Source organism: Pseudopipra pipra, chromosome 2 (genome assembly GCF_036250125.1).
Source record: "Pseudopipra pipra isolate bDixPip1 chromosome 2, bDixPip1.hap1, whole genome shotgun sequence".
Taxonomy (NCBI): Eukaryota; Metazoa; Chordata; class Aves; order Passeriformes; family Pipridae; genus Pseudopipra; species Pseudopipra pipra.
Genome location: NC_087550.1, coordinates 16,552,212 through 16,575,456, shown reverse-complemented (window position 1 = coordinate 16,575,456; position 23,245 = coordinate 16,552,212).

Here is a 23,245-nt window from a genome sequence, read left to right as displayed (position 1 = left end):
CATCTGGGATTAAAAGATTTCAGGATAATCTCTAGCCCCTGCTGGAACAAGTGACAAAATTCCCATGGAGTTCTTTAGATCTGAAATGTCCTCCTCAGCCATGGTCAGGCTGTTTGTAATGTAACTAGAAGCTACAGACAGAGATGCTGTATGGGACAGAAGAAGTTGTAATGTCTTCTTAGTGGACAGAACTGACTCACTGGGACAGGAGAAACTTTGGGATGAAAAATAGCAACTTTATTAAATAAGGGTTTTCTCTTTGCAGAGGGCATCTGGCAAGTAAAGTAACCAAATAACTCTAGAAATGGGAAAATACTGGTTTCCTGTACCAGCTCTGTAGAAAATCAAAACTGTCTTCATTTGCTTTTTGAACAATGTAAACAATGAAGTGATAGATAATGATTTGTATCCTAGTCTTTCTCCTCTCACCTCGACTTTTCATTTGGGCAGTCACAAAATCCCTCTGTTTTGACATGAACAGATTGTTTCTTTCTCTGTTCCTGTCTCTTTTGATCTACACTAAAAATGTGTGTTCCTGAAAATAGAAACCTTTGCTTGACACTTGGCTGTGCTCTCTGTGTTTTGAATTGCTCATCTTTTAGCTCTTATTTGGGCTATTGGTGACACAATTTACAAATCACAGTATTTCCAGTAATTTTTCTTGCAGACCTAATCTGAGAATAGTTCTTTCCAAACATAATGTCTGGGACCTGCTACTGGATTATTTCCTCTCCGTTTATCACCTTGATAAACAAGTAATAGGATAGGAACACAAGGGTCCTGCAGTGAAATTGGTTTAAAAATTAGCCATAGCATTCTCTGCTGACAGAGATACACCATGTATGCAGAACTCTCTATGGTACATGATATCTGAATGGAAAAAATCCTGGCTAGAAGAATCCTGGCTTAATTGGCAGGACCAATTATAAGAGAAATGTTGAATTTCATTTCTCTGCAGAATAATTAAAACTGGTAAACAAGCAGGGTTTTTTCTGTGTTTTCCACATATGTGTTAGCTACATTCAAAATTTTAAATAGATGCTTCTATTCTTCTGCAATACCTGTTAATATAGCACAAATTGTCTCACTTAATCCTTTTTAGTCACCAGTTATAAAATTGTACAAAATAATAATTTATGAGAGCACTGACAGGCAATATGTGTTAGATGGAGTCAAGGAGGATAATAAAGACTGTATCTATGGAAAAAAAAGGGCCATTCTGGAAAAAATTGCCAGACTTGACTCATTCGAAGCACAAAATGTTGGAAAAGATATGAAAATTCAAGTATGGAAAACAAAGAGAGGAAATTACTTTGCAGGACAGTAGCCAGTGAATTATTTAGTTCTTTGTAGGACTGAAATACAAAGTGGCTTTAGTTATGTGCCTTGGAGAAGACTAAGGCTTAATTTTCAGACATAAACCCGTCAGAGATGACTGACCCCTCAGGCTTTAAACTTCTTTATTTTAAAGCTTTCTATTTTTTCCATATATCTAAAATCTTTGGATATTTAATCAAGACATATTATAGCACTGTGAAAACATGTTCTGAGTAATATTTTGTTGTTTGCTTTCACGTTCAGCTTTATATATGTTAATGCACTGAACAAAGATATTTTGGCATATGAGAGACATGCAAATACATAGAAAAGTCTTTTTTTTCTCTAGGTTTTGAAAGACAGTGACAACAGCCTGAGTATTAATGGGATGTAAAAGAAAAGAAGAAAAGCAAGAGTATTCTGGGACTCTTACGTATCTCAAATAGAAATTCAGAGGAGAAAAAAAAGTTAGTTTGAAGATCAGGTCCCTGAAAACAATCAAGAAAGAAACAGAGGCCTTGTGAAGGCCATGACGTTTTCTTATCCAGGGTGATATTTCATGTTTGCCATGGAGATAATTTAACAGGGATGATGGCAGGAGGCATATCTGGTATTTTCAGTTGGACACCTTGGGGCAGAAGATCAGGGAGGAAAAGCAAACCTGAACCCCAGGTGATGCTCCAGCTGGGAAAGTGCAAAAGAAATCAAGAGAGAGCAGTCAGGGCTCATGTATGGTCACAGTTTAGTTAGAATATTTTGCTGCTACTGGCTGCTCTAGTTGCTTACCTCTGCATCCGCAGTCTCCTAGAATTGAAAAATTAGCTCAGATGGCTCATGACACTATTCCACATAATTTGGGCCCAGAGATAATACCCCTCTGCTTCCTCCCTGCCATTAGGTTTTTCAGTACCTTGAAAACATACTTTTTTAAAATGTTCTACTGGTGGGTGTATTTCAGCTCAAGATGGGAATAAATGCCATTAACCTCTGGGAGAGTAACTCTCACCCTGGTGCACAAGACCTGGTTTGCAGCAAAAATCACAGGTTTTATTGAAACAGTACACTGGTGTCCAGTGTTTTTCCTAAACAATGAAATGCTTATGGTGACTTACTTGACAGCTACTCTCTTACACGTTCTCTCTTACAGGAATTTTATAGTTCCTCACACTTGGCTAAGTTCAAGGAGTGACTTTAGCTTGCACGTAATGATGCAGTTCTGCACATCTCCTTTTTTCCCCTGACCACGTAAAGGATGAGTCATATGGAATGATAGGATGTTTGGAGAGAAAGAGTTTTGGACAAAACCCCTATTGCTTTTGTTTGCAAGGGGAAGGCATTTCATTCATCTAGGGGGACAGAAACACAGGGTTTTTCTTATGCTTCACTTGATATTTACTTCTCCTGTAATTTTAGCTCATCCCTTCAGGATTTTGCATTTATTCTGTGTGATTTTTTAGTTATTATGAAAAAAGGGGCAAATACTCTTCATCCCTCAGAAGCCAAGATACATTTTCCAAAACAAAGCAACAGGCTGAGTCAGAGGATGGGACATTTTCATTATTCGTTAGGTAATTTTAACGCAAAATATAGAACACATCTCTAGGGCTGGAATTGGCACATAGAAAAGTATGATTTGGAGTTTAAAAAAGAATAGATAAAGTTCAGACATGTTCTGGCTCAAGAACACGGTAGAATCTAAAAATAGATGGTAACAACTGAGTGGGCTAAGAATGGTTATCCATAAACATAGCAATACTTCTCTTCTAAGGATTTTTACAGGATAATTGAAAAGGTAAAATGTGTTGTGTGCACACCACATAAGTTGAAATAAGAGATATATATATATAGAGAGAGTATATGTGGCTATTGATACCCTCATACTAGGAAGAACTTGTTTCAATAAGATCCATTACTGCTCTATTTAACTGGCCATTTTGGAGGGGGACAAATTTGCTAACTTTGTAACTATGCAAACTTGACAGGCTTTGTATATAAGTACCAGGTGGAAGTAGCAGTAATTTGCAAATGGGAACTGTATCTGTAAATGCCACTTTAACTTTTGAAAAGTTTGCTAACGGGCACGGAGCTCTGCGCTTTCCGCTAGGCAGAAAGGCAATGCGGGGATCGTGCGGTGGGGCTGGGATGGTACGGGCGGCAGCGAAATCGCTTCTCGCACGTGATCCAGTAGTCGGTAGCGGGATGCCGCTTTTACCAGATGACCGACACTTAGGGAATCAACAGGCTTTTCCCTGACGATCTTAAGGTGCTCCGTAGCTCGGGACTCCGAGCTGCAGCCACGTCTCGCCCAGGGATCAGTCTTAGATGTGCGGGGTACGTCCCAGACAGACTCACCGCTTTTGATGTTGCGTTGACCCTCTCCGCTCTCTCCGGCTGCCTGCTCTGACCTCTCGGCTTCTTCCTTAACTTTTTCTTCTCTTCTTCCGTGCACTACCTAATCTTTTTTGAGCTCGCTAACTAACTATCCGTCTCTTAGATGCCACTAAGACCACGGGGTTTACTGACGTCAAAGTTTTTTGTGGTCAAAGATTCCCAAGTCAAACTAATAGACCTGATAACCGGAAACTACCACTTAATATACCTGATTCAGGGTGAAATATCTCGCTTAATATAAGCTAAAATTGTCCCTTTCGGATCGCCATATGTAGCATGGGACCCTTGTATAACAAGGAATGAATGATGCTCCTCGTGCGATGGTGTGGACAAAAAGGATTTATTCAAACTCGCGTGCTCTTTTATCCTTACATGTCATGTGACTTTCTTAACCAACCAGTTTACTAACTCTGGGGCATGCTCCTTGGGCTCTGTACCTGGGCACATCCTTTGTGCCACCTTTGACCTGCCCCTACAGCTGCTGATTAATGTGATGTGCATTTAATTACTGAATGCCTATTTCTAATCCTTGCAATAACTAATATTAACTAAGGTACTGTTGACAAGGAAGGTGAATTACAGTCAGAGTGTGATGGTTTGACTGAGGCTGTGGGAATTAGAAAAAATCACAATTTTGTCCTGCTCTGTGAATAATTTGGGCTTGGTTGGCCCTTGGCTTATTCCCTAAAATAAAATTGCCAGCTGTGAGCAGCAATGGCAGACTGATCACAGCAGAGGAGATAGCTCCAAAGGTTGCTGGGCAGGAAGGTGGCTCCTTCACTCTCCTTTGCCTGGAGCTGTCATCTCCTTCTTGCTTGGAGTGGTTACCACCACAAAGGGTCTTGCAAACAGACCTGAAGGACTCTTTTGTTCCTCCTAAGCACCAGTCTTTCCTGAACACAATCCAGAGGGGAATACAGCTTCAAGATGGATTCAGAGCAGCATGTGATTCTCATGATCACTGTAATTTTGTGATATGCTAGCTGTTGACATAGTTCATTTTGGGGAAGCTGAAGCTCAGTTACAAGTGGGAGACAATATGTGAAAGAGCAATCTCCTTGGCATTTTTTGCCAGGCTCTGTAAATCTGCAAGTAACTAAATACCTCTTGCTTCAACAACCATGATTTATGTAGGTATTGGATAAAACAAAGGTGGATCAGTTCTTATGTTGCTCTGCTGTTGTTCTCAGTTCTTCTTCAAATTCCTTGGCCAAGACACAATGCAGCCCCTAGGTCAATGGTGAGTGCCACTGCATGACCTCCAGCTGGCTGCCCACAGACTGATCTACAGCATGTATACATTAACCCAGCCAGATCCTTCAGTCTAATGATGATGATTCCCCTCAGTTAAGAATCTGGTTCATCTCTTTTTGAATTATTTCTTGCTTTCCACATTTTCAATTCATTTTGGTTGTAGTTTTCCCTGAGGTCACCAGCTCTGTGTCAGCTTTCTGCTATTCTCATTAACACTGCATTTGCCCAGGCTAAGAAATTCAGCCCTCAAAGGTATTTAATTCAAGATTGGTATAGAACTTTGCTGTTTGAGCTAAGGAACCTGTTTATATATTACGAGAACGCTAATAAGTCTCTTTCCTCCTTCTTTATCTTCTTTCCTAATTGGCACGCCATGTCTGTTCAGCATAGGTCACAAACATAATACTTTTTGGCCAGAATCCAAGTACAGTAGAGAAATGATTTAAACTGGTGTTCTGTCTCCAGGTGGTGAACATGTATATGGAGGATGACTCTTTTTATCTCTCCTTGTGAAGTCTCTGACTCTCATTGGAGGCAGGGTACTATTTCAATACGATGCAATCCTTATAATCCTGTTTAACATTTTGCTACCATTCATACCCAGTTATGTCACCTCATTAACTTTACACTACCACCCTAAGGGCTCCTTGTATATCTGCTGACTGAGAGGAAAAGCTATTCCACTGCTTCTGCCACTGATGCACTGCACAAAGCTTTCCAGTGTTCTGTACATCCATATTTCATCAATGGGAACAAAAGATGAAATTATCACTCTGACACCTTCTGAGGTGAAACAGAAGGGCAGGTAGAATGATTAAGCCATGTATATTTTATCTGCAAAATGTTCAGCTAGAGACAAGTGGTGCAAAGCAATACTTCTGCAATGAGTGAATCCTGTTCTGTATAGCATTAACTCAGGGGGTTGAGCAAAAAAAGCAGAGAAGGATGGTTTAATTGATTTATGTGACCACAACATAATTATTACAAGTCTGTGATTTCCTACACTAATTATTTCCACTTAAAATGTATCAAACCCTCTAAATTTTTCCTCTTGAGGCAGATATTCAAACATACTGCCCAGCCATTCCTCTGTGTGTGTGAATTGTTTTACATCGCAATGCTCCACCACCACCCTGAGCAGCCCGTTCCAATGCTTGATGACTCTTTCCATGAAGAAACTTTTCCTGATGTCCAACCTGAACCTCCCTTGATGCAATGTGATGCCATTTCCTCTTGTTCTGTTGCTGGTTGCCTGGGAGCAGAGCCTGACCCCCACCTGGCTACAACCTCCTGTCAGGTAGCCGTAGAGAGTGATAATGCCTGATAAGGCCCTGAGCCTCCTTTTCTCCAGGTTGGACTCCTTCAGCTCCCTCAGCCGCTCCTTATACAACTTCCTTCAGACTGTTCCTTGGCTCAATTGCTTTTCTCTGGACAGTCTCCAGTCTCCAATGTCTTTCTTGGAGAGAGGGGCCCAAAACTCAACCCATGATTCGAGGTGTAGCCTCATGACTGCAGAGTACAGAGGGAAGGTCGTTGCCCTGGTCCTGCTGGCTGCACTATTTCTGACAAAAGACAGGTGCCATTGGCCTTTCTGGCCACCTGGGCATGTGTGGGCTCATGTTCAGCTGCTGTTGACCAGCATCCCCAGGTCCTTTTCTGCTGTGCCGCTTTCCAGACACTGCCCCCAGCCTGCAGAGATGAATGGCATCGTTCTCCTATTGCTATTTTTTGTATTTTCTCCCAGGACTTTCAGGATGGGTTGGATTTAATGTGCAGCAGTCCCATGTGTCAACTCATCAAGTCTCCAATGGATGCATTATAAAGGTGAAGGCACATTGGGTGTGAGTGACATTTCTGGAAACACAGTACTCTAGTAAGAAGCAGGCTGCAGGACATCTGGAAAACCTAAGCAAATGTGCAAAATTCTTAAACTCTGCCAGGGCAAGATCTTGAGTGAAAAGACAAGGATGTGCTTGGAAAAAGCTAAATGTATGATAGCATTAAACATAATAATAAAATCTCACAGGTGAATAAGATAGCATTGTGTTCCGTCTTTATTGCTATAAAAAGTTTATATTTTTTTTTCACCTGCCTTTTTATTCATAGCCATGTTCTTTTAAGATGGTGGGATCATGGAACTAGTGCAAGGGAGGGAAGATTTCTGAGGCACCTTGCAGACTGCCAAGACAGTTCCAGCACAGAACAGGGAGGTTGCAGCTTCCTGAGGGAAGGACCTGATGAAGTGGGGACCTTCCAGGTGGTCTTAAAAGGGACCATGCAAACCTTCTTGGAACAGAGGGGAGAGAAAGTTTTTGATGCAAATCAGAAATCTACTGAATCTACTGCCATCTCACCTAGAAGCAAAATGTCTGCAAGGATGCAGTAGGACAGGCAAAACTATGTATAAGTCCTTTTAGTTTCTATTCCATCTCCCCTAGCTACTTTGAATTTCCTCTATTAAAAAAGTTAAGTACTCCAGTCTTCTTGGCTATTTTGAGTTTTAAAGTGTTCTGGTTCTCCTTGGGGAGCTCATTATACACATACATATACATCCATCACAAAGTTATGGCTGAATCACTGAACTATTACATCACTCCCTTTCCCCTAAAGGAGTTGTCCAAAGGGAGACCTTTGAAGGTGAAGATGTCTTTTAAGATTCTGGGTCTTAACAGTGTTCCTTGAATTGAAAATCTGCCTCTTGTATCTACAGAAACAACCTGATAGATGTCTGTTTGTGTTGTACCACTTTGTGCTGAGCCAATGGCATTTCACTGACATTTAGTGCTGTGCCCTTTTAACACAATATTATAGCCATGAGTTATAATGGCATTGGCAGGAGAACCTCTGTAGCTGAAAATCCAGTGAGTTTCCTGACTGTGGAGATAAACTCTTTGTATAACACGCAGTTCGGATGTGGTAACACTCCAGTGGCAGATCTTGTTTGTTCAATCTTACTTCAATTCAGTTGATTCAACAATTTCCCAATGATGTGGTACCTTTGCTTTGCAGAAATTTAAGGAAATTTCTGACATGGCTGTGAGATGGAGATTTTTCAGTCTCATTTAACAGGTGAGGAACTGAAGCAGTGGAAGACCTGTTCAAGCATTTTTGACATCTACTGCCAAGGTACAACTGGATTTAATTTTCCCGGTCCAGTGCCTGACTTAAGACAAGTTTCCCTTCTATATGTTTGTCTGCTTGATTAGAAAAGCCAGTATTTTGTTGTTGATATCTTTTTAACTGAAGATAGATCTATTGCAATATGATAGGTTTTTTTAATTTATTTTTTTTTTTCATTTCAAAGCTTTATGTCAATGCTTTATGCATGAATGTACTGTGTCCAATACAGGAGACAGACACAGACAAATATATGTGGGACAAGTTATGGAGCACCCCACCCTTTCCTGCATGTTCTCACAACACTTATCATGCTCTAACATACAAAGTCTGTCTATATGTCCTCAAGGAATTATTTTCATTTCAAATGGAAAAACTGTGGACTGTATCCTTAAAAAAGAGTACCTATCTGGATAACTAACTTGGAAGGCCATAATCAAAACCAACAGTGAAGATTCATAAAGAATTCAATAAACCTATTTCCATTAGCTAATCACTAAAAGTATTTGTAAATATTTGGCAATTTATTTTGTTTTACAAACCAGTTCCTTAGCGATTTGCAGCAGGAAGCAAGACAACCATGTAATTTTTCTTAACCTAGTTAGCAGGAAGAACTTCTGCTTCTGTCAAAGAGGGTTTCAAGAAACCATGTCAGAAGTTAAAAATAAGATAATTGTCACTGAGAAAACTCACCTCTTCTGATTTGTTCTTCAGAATGCCTCTGAAATGATGGGAAATGATCTGTTGGTCTATGTAGTCATCAGTAATTTTGTCAGATTATGTAATGGCATGGGAACCAAGAATATTTTTGTAATTGAACCATTGTCAAGTATATACATACTGACTGTGCCCAGCTCCTTAAACCAACCTTTAGCATTTTGGACATATACTTCAATATTACTGGAAAGTAAACAAAAATAACACAATATGTGTTTTCAATACATCCAATATGCACCCGGTCAGAAGAGCTGCAATTTCACAAACACAAACCCATGTGTAACAATTACAAAGAGTAAACTGCACACCCACCTTGAGGGAGAGACTGGCCCATGGCCATGCACTCTTTGCCTGGGTTTATTTTATCCAGACACAGCAGTAAAAGGGCACATTGTGTACTTCAGCTGAAAAATTGTGTTGGATTTCAGGTATTCTTTTAACAGCTGAAGAAAAGAGGCAGTTGAATGCCTGGGTTCAGGGAAACAATCAAGGTCTCCAGAAACTACCACCTCTATTCCTAATCTCGTGTTTTAACTAGGAGACCACTCTATTTTTCATAGTACAAACTCAGCATTTTAAGTAGAGTAAGATATTAACTGCTGTCCAGTTTTTACCACAAAAGCATGATTTAAGATTAGGTCAAAAACTTGACTGGTGTCAAGGTCCCTGCCAAGGAACTGAACGGACAACCACTGATATGTGAAGCCTGCTCAGGTGTACATCCTGAAGTAGGCTTTGTTCCAGTCTCTGAGCACTTTGCCGGTCACTGAGCGTTTCCTACATGGGGAACACAGGCCACTGACTGTATAATTTGACCATTTTTAGCATATAGGACAGACCTTATATTATAAAATGGCTACAAGGAGCACATAATAAGAAATGCCACACTGAATCAGACTGCTGTTAATCTCTGTCACTGTTTGATTTAGGTGGAGCAAGAGGTGATACATTTTGGGGCATTGTGTGTGTACATAGACCACTTTCTGCAGTCTACCTTGCATGGTTATATCAGGGCTACTAAAGGGTTTCTTGCTTCCTATCCCATTAGTTTCTGTTTCTGGAACTAGTGGTCATGAATTCATCTAACCCCTCTTTGAACCTGCTGATAATAATTGTTTCCAGAGGCAGCAAGTCCCAGAGTTTCACTATCTGCTCTGTAAAATAGTTTCTTTAATCTATTTAAATATCTTATTAGATTTGTCAGGGGATTTCTAGCTTGCTGGATTTGGTTAATAATTCTTGGGTTCACTGTATCTAAAAATGTCAAGATTTCTTTTTAAACTTCAGTTATATCCTCCTCCCTCATCCTTTTCTTTAAAGTGAAGTCCGAGGCTTTTCAGTGCCTCCTTGACCTTTGTACTTGCCCTTCTCTAAGTCCCTTTCAGACATGGAAAGAAGAGGAGACAGTACTCAGGATATTGTAACACAAAAGATTTTCATAGAAGCAATCTGCCCTGTTCTCAGGACTCTTCCAGATGTTACCCAAACATTGTTAGCACTATGAGTGTCTATGCGTATAGAGTCAAAGATTTTAGAGAACTCACAATGATGACTGCAAGTATCCTTTCTGAGTGGCATTTTCTGAGTTCAGCAATCATGTCTGACATCAGTTTTCAGAAACAGATTACCTGTTGTTTATTTATGTATCCTTAGCATTAAATGTTGCTGCAAAAAATGCACCGTAGCCTTTATCATTCCTGTGTGTCATTGTACCTGGCAAACTGGTACAGATCTTGAGATGGAATGGTGATATTTGAGACCACTGCAGCTGGTGCAATTTTGAGTTACAGAGGAACTTCTTGGATCAGTAGGACCAATTCTCTGGCTGCAGGATCCTGTAACAGCATGAAATCCCTGCCATGGGAGCTTTTCTTTAGAACTGATTTTTTCCCCTCATCTATATGGAAAGGCTCCTGCAGAGTTATTATGATTACGATAAAAAACTTCATCCTATCTTTCATTCTGGTTTAATTTGTCACAAATTTATATAGGATTCTCCTCAGGTTGTCCTTTTTCTTAGACTTGAAGATTGTTTATTTACTCTGGTATTTATCCTCCAGTTGAATTTGTAGAGGTATACTAACTGTTGTCTTAGCTTTCATGTTAATATCCTGGACGTGCCAACAGCCTCCTGTTGTAAGACATCTTTACAAAATAACTTGACATGCTAGCCACCTTTGCAATATTGTCCTGGGTTACACAAAGACTCTGATATTCATCTTTTCTCTTTTCTCCAAATATGCCTACTAATTTAGACTGTGGGGAGGGACTTAAGATAAGGGTGGTACTCTCCTAGGAGAAGAATGTCTCCACCAGTGTGAAGAGACTGGCAGGCTGATGACTCAGGGGGCGTGCACACCTACCACCTCAGGCTACAGGCTGGGTGTTGTTTCTTTGTCCTTACACAAAAGACTTATCTGTGGTAACTCCCCTCCGGGAGGCATCAGGTCAGTTCACTCACACGGCCTGAAGATATTCATCTCTGCTGATGGGCCATAATGGATCCACGTGTGCTTAGAAGGTGTCAAAGACTCTTGAAATGTCCTGTGATCCAGTGTTAATCATCCAGCGAAGAACTCTCCGCCCCAGGGGAGGTACCAGAGGCATTCCCACTTGCCCTGAGCCCAATAAAAGACCACACTCTGACTTTGCTGGGGAGGTTGAGGGTCTCCTTCTCTCACTCCACAGGACTTCTACTAGCCAGGCCTCTACCACCACCTCAGAGGGTCAGTGCTACAACCACCATCGATGTTGCAGAGACCAAGTCTCATCTCTGGATCCTGCCAGAGCCACCCAGCTGCCACTCCGGTGCTGTGAGCTGCTGGTGCTCAGAGCAGAGCCCCGAGTCAGACGCAGCTCACCATTGGAGCCAAATTCATGCACAGCCAGCAGTCTTCAGTCTTTTTAGGGGAGAGAGTTGAGAGGCAGACCATTTTGTCCCTGTACCCCTGTGGTTGCTGTGTTTTGCTGCTTTGTTTGTTTTGTTCTCCATTTTTAGTAAAAACTGTTATTAATTTCTACACTTTACTTGAATGTCTCATAATTTCAAACGCTCATAATTTGGAGGGAGAGGTTTTTTTTCCATTGGAGGTCCTGCCTCCTGGCACACATTATCTATAAACCAAGACACTACCCCATCCCTAGAAGAGTTCAAGGCCAGGCTGGATGGGGCTTGGAGCAACCTGGCCTAGTGGAAGGTGTCCCTGCCCCTGGGAGGGGTGTTGGAAGTACATGATTTTTAAGGTCCCTTTCAGTCCAAACCACTTGGACTGGTAGTTTTAGGTAGACTTGCTGTTGATTACAGAGTAGTGCAGACCAAATTGAGTGACCTCAAGCCAGCTTGGTTATAGATGGGTTGTAGTAGGTGAGAGAAGCGAGGTCATGTGGAAGGATTTTTTTGTCAAAAGCTCCACAGTAACCTAGCTGCTTTCATCCCAATATGACTTTAAAGTCAGTTCATGTATTTTTCTCTCACTAGACTGTAGATATAATTTCTTGATATTGGCTTTTCCTTGACTTTCTTTCTCCCATATACATGATCTGGCATGTCCTGTAATACCACTGTCTCTCAAAGAACTCTAAGAAAGCGAAACTGTTTTAAATGTCAAGTTTAGTCTGAATTAGATCAAATTTATCTTAAATAAGAATACTTAGGACTTTTCCTCTTAGCTTTTTCAGATTCTACTTCACTTCTTAGCAGACTTGCAGTGAAACAATTCGAGAAAACTATTAAATGTTACTGGGTTTTGTTTTTTTACAGTACTCTTACATTAAGTTGTGCTAAGAATATAGTAATATAATGTTAGAATAAGATTGTACATAGTGAAAGTCTTACACATTTTGTCTCAGAACCATTTATGATTTTTCTTTTTTGGTGTTATAATTCACCCATGACTTACATATGTACTTCTCTGGAAAAGTTTTTTTGTGCTGTTTAAAGCCCTTATATATTGTTTTCCGATCTAAATAGATCAAAACCACAAATTAATCAAGTAAGCTACTTGGCTATAACTGAATATCCTATGCAAATAAAATGTCAAAGTAATTGACACTGTTTTGCCAGCTTCATATTTCGATATCAATGACAGCTATTTCAAGAATATAATGAAATTTTCACTCAGTTTTCCATGGTTACTGAAGCTTAGAGCTAAAATATTATCAGTGTTATCTAGGAAAACAGTTAAGGTTATTTAAAATTAACCACAAGTAATAAATTCGTTTGGCAAAAGAACAAGACAACCGATTTTTTTTTTTGGTCAGACTGTGGCTCAATTTTAGAAGACAATTATAAGAATTTGGACTTTCTACCAGCAATCATTTGAATTCTCTGACTTTTGCAGGAATTTAAATAGAAGAATTTAAAGAAGTCAAAAATTTTATTTACGTAAGCTGAATTTCAAAATAAATGACCTTTATTTTCAACTGTACAAACCACATTCCTCACTTAGTCTCATGTTTCTAAAAATAATTTTGGCTCTTGCCTTTTAGATTTTCATAACTGTAATCCAGCAAGCACATTGTTTTTGCAAGAAAACTGTGCAGTTAATGCCCTACACAGTGACAGTCAAACTGATGCAAAGTTTAATTTACTATGACTCTTTGATGGAGTTTTGAGGTGACTTGTTCAAATGAACTTCTAGCACATAGCCTCAGGAATGAAGCAAGCATTCAGGCTGTCAGTGGGGGTGAAATCTGATTAATTGCTTCTTGGATTCCCTCCAGGATCACAGGCAGTATCAATGCAATCTGTAAGGGCTGCAAATTCTAGAAGGAGCAACACATCATGTGCAACATGTATGCTTTGTATTTAAAGAAACTCGGAATGCATGAGCATTTTCTGTAGATGAAATCAGTGGGATTTACTTTCTAAAGAAAAAATTCCTTTTATTGCTTTGCTTTGTTATTTGTCTTCTGTTAAAATGAATGAGTTTATTGCGTGTGAAATAACAGTAAATTTGATAAATGTGTCAAACTACAGTAGCAGCATGCAAAAAAAATAATTAAAAACTACAGTCTCTGGGGCCTGTGTTTGCTTGCTTGTGAGGTGATTAAGGGCATTTGTTGTCACGTACATCAGATATAGACCCACACTTCTGCAAATGTGAGGTCAGTTCCTGCGCTGTCACAGGCAAAGTCCGTGGGTGGCCACCCTCTGTCCTGCTTGGTTTCAGAATACCCATGTGGGACTACAAGGGTCCGTAATTGCCTTGGAAGGTTTGACAAGCTCCTCCAGATAAGTGAAACACATACAGCAATAGATTTCTACTTTCTTTACCTCTACACTTCTGGTTGAAGTAAATGTATTTGGAGTGGGACAGGAGGAAAGAGTTGGTAGGAAGGTATAAGGAATAAGCTGGCTAGAGGAAGTTGTTTGGGACTCTGGGGACCAGAGGAGGGCTATTCTCTAAAATTTGCTCAGGAATGGGGTTTTCTGCTGCAAGGTCTTGGATTGCTGGCAAAGAACAGCAGTGAACAAACATCATGAGAGGTTGACTATAAACAGCCATGAGAGAGGTAGACTGTTGTTTCAATACTACATCCATACTGTTTTGATCAGATTTTGTAGTCACAGGAACAGACAATGTTTTCAGATGTTGCTAAGGTGGTAAATACAAATATTTTGTGGTAGTGTCTAGAAGGGTGTTTTTCCACAGAACATCAGGAGCTCATACTAGACAACTCACATGTTTACCTAAGTTTCCATGATTTATCATCCAAAACAAAGAGATCACGGAAAAGAAAATTGTAGCTAGGCATTAATCAATAATGAAAATTACCATGTATCAGTATGATTAAGCGTAATAGTAAGTGAAAGAATGCAAATCTAAAGAAACTTCTTATCTAGTCTCACAAGTATTTATATAAATGGCTTCTTTTTGTGCATCTCTTCAATGAAATCATAGCCTTGTAACAGTGAGGACCCAGCAGCAAAATGAAAGCAACAACACAGCTGCTTGAGAAGCGGGGGCTGTTCTGATGCTCCAGAAAAATTTGCTGACCACATAAATGATCTAACCTATTTCATGGGAGGTATTTGCTATGGCAGCGTATTAAAGTATTAATTAAAATTGAATGAAAGTGAAGAAATGCTTCTGAATGTCTAGTCTGAAGCTCCCCTGGCACGGCTTTGAACTGTTGCTGTGTCCTATCATTGGATCCCAGTCAGAAGAGCTCAGAATCTCCCTTTTCACCCTCCCACCTCTGGAGCCTGTAGAGACATGCTTTTCTAATGGACATAGAGCCTGCTGTAGCATGGCTGCTTGACTCTGCAACTCTTCGTGTACACTCTTTAAAACTTGTTTAAAACTCATTGCCAGTGAAAACTGGTATAGTGAAAATCATAGCGTGGGTGACATCTTTACTTCGAGTTGCACCTTGCACCAGTGCAAATTAATGGCCAAATGTCCACATTTCCAACAAAGAACCAGTAGGTTTTATCATCTTCTTCTATTTGCCCACTTCAGCTACAATATGACTTTCCATAAAAATTATTTCCTGCTGGCACTTCTCTATGTTTCTCTGTTCTCCATCACTCCTCCAGGCTGGCTACACTTGAGAATATTTGTTCCAACCCCAAAGTAAAGGTAGTAATTTTTTGAGTGCTAACAAATCAGCCCTCACATTTCTCTTACTAACAGGCTTCCTATTATCCAATTGTCCTAGGGGTGTTTCATTCCAATATCAGACGATGTTTACCTGATGCAGATAATTCCTTTTCCTGCATGTAAAAGCAAGAACTAAATTTAAACACAGGCTGTGTATCCATTTTCTGTAAGCTTTTTTTTAATCAGCAGTTAATGAAACAACCTGTCATCAGACAGCTGTACTGCTGAAATTACATGGAAAGCAAATCCACAGAGTAAGTTTGTTTGTAGACTTTCACCTAAGTTTGGAGCTAGTGATGATTTGTTGTTTTTTCTGCAGTTTAACCTTGTTTGGTCTAGCTAGAAATGCAGCAGTAGTGACGTCAGTATTTGCCAAGAGCTATACTTTTACAGGAAACAGTAATAGACATCATTCAAGGTTTTGACAAGATTTCACACAGCATGGCAGAGCAATCCAGCACAAATCCATCATAATAAAAGCCTTCCATGCCCATTTTGGGTGATGTGCTCATAAGCTTACACATGTGGCCCATGTGTAGCTGAATGAAACTATTCAGCTGCTGCTTTGCCTGAAATGCTTGGATGCTGTGACAAATGTCTATTAAAATGGTTTGCTGTTAATGTGGATTTAGAGACATTAAAATATCAACACTGTGTGATACAGCATAGCTCAAGGAAGGAATCCCAAAGCACATATTCAAGTATCACATTCAAGTATCATTGTTTTCATGGGTTTTTTTCCCCTCAAAACATATTAGGGGTGGGGTTCTTCCAATGCATGGTGGAGAAAAGGGGGAAGGAGGTAAAAGAGTTCCTAAGCTACTCAAAATGGAAAGGAGTTATCTGGTCCTGTTTTACTTGCAAAAATTTCAGATGTACACTCCCCTCTATTGGTTTTGGTGGAAAAGGGTGTGGTTGTGGGCCACTAGGAGTTCAAGGCTTTTGTGGTTCCCATGGTTGCTTTCAGATCTGCATAGCAGGCTAATGGGAATTCTTGTCACCTGGCACAGCAGTGACCACTAGCCTGTGTACCAAAACCTCCTCACATCACTTCCTCGTTCTCCTTGGCTCCACACTTTACATTGTTTGGCATGTGTGAGGGTGGGTTGGTTTTTTTTTTTTGTTTGTTGTTGTTGTTTTTTGTGGGTGTTTGTTTGGGATGTGTTTGGTTTTTTTTTCTGGTATGGCAGCTGAACTTGAATTATTGAGATCAATAGTCCACGAGCAGTCTTCCCTTTTCAGATTGCTAGGTGATATCCTGTAGCTTCTGGTCAGGAGTAGGCAGCATTAGATGGTCACAACCCTAAAATCTATCATAGAATGGCCTAGGTTGGAAGGGACCTTAAAGATCATCTAGTTCCAACCTCTCTACCACGGGCAGGGACGCCTTCCACTAGATCAGGATGCTCAGATCTCCATCCCACCTGGTTTTAAACACCCCCAGGAATGGAGCATTCACAGCTTCTCTGAGTAATGTGTTCCATTGCCTCACCATTCTCACAGGGAAGAATTTCTTCCTAATATCTAATCTAAACATACTCTCAGTTTGAAACCATTCCCTCTTGTGCTGTTACTATAGGCCCTTGTAAATAGTCCCTCTCCATCTATCTTGCAGGCTTCCTTTCAGGTACTGCAAGGCCACAATTAGGTTACTCTGAAGCCTTCTCTTCTCCAGGCTGAACAATCCCAGTTCTTTCAGCCTTCCCTCATAGGAGAGGTGCTCCATCCCTTTAATCATCTTGGTGTTCCTCCTCTGGACTTGCACCAGCAGGTCCATGTCCTCCCTATGCTGGGGACCCCAGAGCTGGAGGCAGCACTGCAGGTGGGGTCTCACCAGAGCAGAGCAGAGGGGCAGAATCCCCTCCCTCCCCTGCTGCCCACACTGCTTTGGATTTAGCCCAGGACACGGGGGGTTTCTGGGCTCCCAGTGCACATGGCTGGGTCATGTCCACATGACAAAAAGTACACCCAAGTCCTTCATGTCGTCACAACTTCATGGTGGAAGCTTTTTTGGCTGTAAGCTTGAGACGCTAAGAGAAGTGATAATGTATACCATATGGTTGCATAAGACAGCATTTACATCTACTGCTACCAGTTCCAAGGGCTCCTCTAGTTCATACATTTTTTCATATTCTTTCTTTTACTTGCTATAAAAAGGGGATACCAAAATCATTGCTGCAAATCAAACATTTTTTTTAAATTTTATACAGTAAAGAACAGCAATCCACTGCACCTGCATTAAAACTGAGTTTCTGCAGCTTTGTAAAGATGACCTTGCAACCAGAACATTTTGCTGACAGTGATTTTTTAGGCAACCAAATTTGCTAAGTGTACAAAATGTAGGCCAATCACTCTTCAAAAGTTTTGACCTACTTTCCCCTTGAACACATTCCAAAATAATAATAATAAAAAATAACTATGGAGAGAGCAGATTACACAGCTCTATAATTTCGCTGATGGGAATGTGAATGCCATTAAAGTAAAAGTGTTTCCTGCTGGCAGACCAAGTATGTATTTGTGTGGTTGTAACTCCTCAATACTCATTCAGATTTTGGGAGAGAGACAAGGCCAGGGCAGGACACTTATGCTGACTTAAACACCATCTTTTCATTTTAGTGGGCCCTTTTATTGAGTTTCTCTTAATTTGTCTGTATAAAAATGCATGTTATGGAATCTAGACATTTGGTTTTTTTTAAGAAGAGTCCATTTTTCATTTTCACATGGTTTAAGCTAAATTTGAAAAGCCTTTTTGTTATAATAGTGTGTAATTTTAACCGGTTAGTGAGTCATTGCCAATTAACTTATATATTTTCATACAGACGTTTTCCTGGATATTCTGATTTTTGATGCTTTAAAGAAAAAGTACTGACATAATCCTTCTGGACTTCTCCCTTTGTTCTGTCTTTTCCAATTTAAAGTATTTCCTTATCTTTGGTGGGGGCAAGGGTGGGAAAGGGGGGACGCAATGTGTACTTGTGCTCAAAAGTATGTTTAAAAAGCAGATCTATATCCTTCTGTTTTTCAAGCCCTACATAAACCCATGCGAGTTAGAGACAGGCTGATTGTGACAGTTCTGAAAATATTTAAGGACCCTGCTTTACTGGCAAAGGTATTAATGATGTTTAAAAAGTGGTGAGGGAGTTGACAGGAAGAATTAATCCCTCCCACTCCAAAAAACCCTCCAGAACTGCTGCATTTCCTTCCTTTCTGCATCATACAAATTGTACTGTTTCAGTGTTCCACCCTTTGTTTAACCTCCCCCAGCTCTTCAGGAGTAATTCTGTAATTTCCAGTAGGAAGATGATTTGCATAAACCACTTCCTTTTCATGATTAGATTCAGGAAATCAGAATTATAACCTGATGCTGTTATGCTTTTGTCCTAGAAGTTGTTAAAATGAGTCATCTGGCAATGTCTAATCCCGTTTCTAACCATATACAGACATGTGTGGGACTAAAAAGGAAGACAAGTTTGTGTATTTGACAAATTCAACACAATCAGAATCTTTCTAGGACTTTATTTTACAAAGCATCGAGACACTGAGAAGTAATGGCACACTCTTAAACACTTTGTCTCAGTAGGCTCTAAGTGAGCTAGGAATTGTCCTATTAGCTTGATACATGAACAAGAGTTCAAAAGGGCTTAAAAATAAATTATGGAAGAAAGATATACATAAAGCCATAGCATGGTAGTTCTCACCCAAATCAGTTTTCCTTAGATTGTACTTCCCTCCAGTCAACAAGTAGCTCTGCTGACCTTAGCCCAAAAGAATTCTCTGTTCAGTACAAATAGTCAGTTTTGCCTTTTTGTATCATAAATCCTGGTTATTAATTAAAGAAATGCCTCTTGTTAACTTCAGAGGGCAGTCTGTTCAAAGCAAACACACACACTGCTGGACTTTTTTTCCAGTTGTCTTGAATCACAGAACTGTAGAATGGTTTGGGTTGGAAGGGACCTTAAAGCTCAGTTTTTTTCCAACCCCCCTGTCATAGGCAGGGACACCTTCCAATAGATCAGGTTGCTCAGAGCTGCATCCAACCTGGCCTTGAACACTTCCAGGGACGGGGCATCCACAGCTTCTCTGGGCAACCAGTGCCTCATGACCCCCACAGTAAAGAATTTCTTGCTACCATCTAATCTAAACCTACTCTCTTTCAGTTTTTAAGCCATTCCCCCTCATCCTATCACTACATGCCCTCTTAAAAAGTCCCTCTCGTCTTTCTTGTTTGCTCATGATATTTGAAAAGTCACAGCAGTCAGCTGAAATCCCAAGTGACTGGAAAAAGGAAAACGTACCCACCTTTTAAAAGGTAGAAAGGAGGACCCTGGGAACTATGGACGTGTCAGCCTCACCTCTGTGCCCAGGAAGATCATGCAGCAGATCATCCTTGTAACAGAAGTTTCAGTTTAGCACATTAGTGACAAGCATCTGCCATAGAAAAACTATGATTTTTGGCCAAGTAATATAAATTGGAAGAGCTCTATCAATGCCATATAAATCAAAGTTCCCCCCCCCCCCCCCCTTCAGAGGGTTGGCTTTGTCTTAAAGAAATGAATGGTAATAAAAAGTTTAAGTGACACTAAAGTTATGAGAAGTGAAGGGCCCTTCCTGGGTCTCCCTCATCCCTTCCCTTGGATTATCCCTCCATGCAGCCATGCCCTGTCACCAGCAGGTGAAGCCAGTTACATCAGTGAAGCAGCAGGGCTGGCACCTGCTCCTGGGTAGCAGGGAAGCCAAGGATGGTTAAATTATCTGCACCTCTAGCCAAAAATAAGGAAATAATTAAATTCCAAGTGACAACAAACTCGCTGTGTCATCCTTGTTTCTTGTACAGCTTTAGCTTCATGATGTTACTGGTGTGCAGTGAAACCACTCTTCTCAATTTGTGTTTTATTCCTATGGTGATGAGTCCAGACAACTTGAGAAAAAACAGTGTCAAGGCAAAACTAAGCTAAATTTTGGCACAAAAAAAATCACAGCAATGGGGTAGCTGTGGGTGGGCTGTTATTTTTCGTTGTTCCAAGATGTTTAAAGTTTGTAGTAGAAAACTTGTTATGGTAAGCAGCTGATGCACCACAGTGTTAAATCTCAGATAAGCCTCTGAGTTGCTATGAACCAAATCCAAAGCCAAACTATGGATGTCTGGCTGACCCTTTAGTTCTAAGGATCTGCAACTTTCTCTGTGGAATCACTTTTCAAATATACAGATATTCTCTGGGGAAGGGAATGCTGTAGGTGGGCATCAGATAACTGCTGTTAATTTCTTAAACCCTTGTATAACATTCAGGAGTTGGATGAACTATTCATCTCCATAGTCAGCACTGAAATTCACATCCTGCTTTTGGTATTCTATCCATCTCCAAACACCATGGAGCAGGATGTGGGCAATAAATGCACAGAAAGGGATGCTCTGGGTTTGGCTTAGTTTTCAACACTTAAAATCACAACAAAATTGATATGATCACCTTTGTCTCCATCCTTGGCAACTAGTTTGGTATTTTTAAATCTCCACTCTGGCAAACTTAGTCAGAGTGCTATCTGAAAGTGGAACAATGATCCACATTTGGGGAGGAGATGGCAAGTAGTATGCTGATGTGGACTAGTCTTGAAAAAAACCCATCTCATTGTTTTTATAAAAATACTTAAGTGCTTAGAACTGAACACACATTTTGTATTACCCTTATAAGCTCAGACTTTCCATTTATTTGTCTCTCAGTAACACCAGAAGTGTTTAGTCCATGTAAATAAAAGGTGATCAGTGGTGAATCTTTCCAGTGCTGGCCTGGCATCTTCTCTACAACATTTTTCACACTGTAATGGGGTTTGCTGTTCATATGCATTGAAGGGTACGAGCTAGTATTTAAACAAAGCAAAAATAAACCCAGAAAACTTCCCTTCCATGAATTACATAGGAGGAGCTAACAATGCCTCTTCCACTTAGATGCCCTATACCTTTAAGAAACAGGCTTAATAATTTTCAGCTAGTGAGGCAGAATTCCAGTATTGTCTTTATTATTTTAATGAAAGAATTCTCATGAGAAAAAAGAACTCTACCTGTGAGATACAATTCCCATTTCTCGTATTCTACCTTCTAAATGTCACTCTTCTTTTGTAATGAATTGGGTAGGAAACTCTGCCCTTTCCTTTGAGTGACTAATGATGTAATGTACTTACAGATTAGAAACACAATTTGAGTAATGCACTTATGGTATTAAGTGAGGTTTTGCCCATTCTGTCACGTTTATCCTAGTGGAAACCTAACACTTGTGCTAATATTAGTGTGTTTAGATCATCAGTGAGGAAAATCTTGTTGAAATTCATCTATGGGTATACTTTTCTTTCACGTTAGCAATGTGCTTTTTTGTGTTAAAACTTTGACTTCATTGACCTGTAAATGTCATTGGTTAAATCTGAACCTTATTAGGGCATCATTTGTATCTTTCAAAGATGTCCAAATACAAGTGCACATTTATTTTAATACAAAAAAAAAAGCTCTTCCCTGGCTGATCTGGAATTCAATGTTCATGATATGTGCAGAATTGAACAAGATTCTTAATAAGCTTGGTGAATAAAGGAACTCTACCATTGGACAAAAGTATGAACATCCCATTTGTTTCTATTTTGGATACTTTGATGTCTTTTAAGCCATAAGTGAATATTTAAGACCATTTTATTTCAGAGGCCTGTTTCACATTTTGGGCTTCTGGTGCCTTGCCAATGTCAGAGAAAAGGATGAAGTCACAGGCTTGATGCCTTTAGAAATGACAGCTTGCTTGCATGTGATGTCATAATTTTCACATATTGATCCTGTTTGCTCATGACGAAGGTATGGGTTCCATGTCTAGGAGATATGACCACTGGAGGAATGCTGGCAACAGCTAACTCTGGCTAAGTTATGTGGCCAATTTCCCTTTATAACAAGCAGCAGAAGATAGTCTCTCCCAGACAAGAATTCAGAAAAAGAGGAGTCTGACTACATTGCTTGAATTGTCCTGTAGAGTTACAAGTTAACTTCAGAAGAACTTTTAGTCAAGTTGGTGTCTCACGTAGGAAAATATATGGCTACTGCTTTTGAAATTAACTCTCTTCAACAGAGCCTGTTATTTTCAGAAAGGGAAAGGAAATCAAAGCAAAAAAGCATAATAGAAAAATACAGCAGCCTTTAGCTAGGTCAAAAATTAGTGGATACTTTTGGTCTGTGGAAGAGTGTCCTGTCCTTTGTAAGATATTCCCACTAAGCAAAAAAGCCTGCTCCATTTTCTTCCTTTCTCCACATGGGGTTTGTCTTTCAGCTCTTCAGCAAGGCATTCCACTCTCCCCCACCAACACTAGTGCCTTCACACCCTGTGCCAAACAAGTGCAGTAACCATATACCCTGCTGCTAATATCTGTAATTAGTCTTGTATCTCAAAAGAGCTCTTGAAAGGATCAAAGGGAAGTCCTGCCATTGCCTTAAACGAGAGCAACATTACCCTTTAAGGTTAAAAGTGGATCTACGGCAACAGGCAACACCAAAGACTTCAAAGGAGCAGACTTCAAACACAGCTTTGAACTATTTTAATTGACAGTCACACGAGGGTTTTTTTTTTCGTTTTTGTTTCTTTTTCTATTGTAGCAAGAACCAAAGAGGGAATGTTATCTTTCCCGTAATCTTTAGCAAAGTGAAATTTCAGAGTTCCTTGGCACAATCCAGTTCCCAAACGTCCGATGCCATTTGAGGTGCTCTTGGGACATACCTGGCTCCAGCTGCCCGTTCAAAAGGGCATGGGTCTCCTAGAGGTCTTGTCTCATATCTGCCATCCACTTGCTAACATCTCAGATTCTTTGGACATCTCAAATGACAC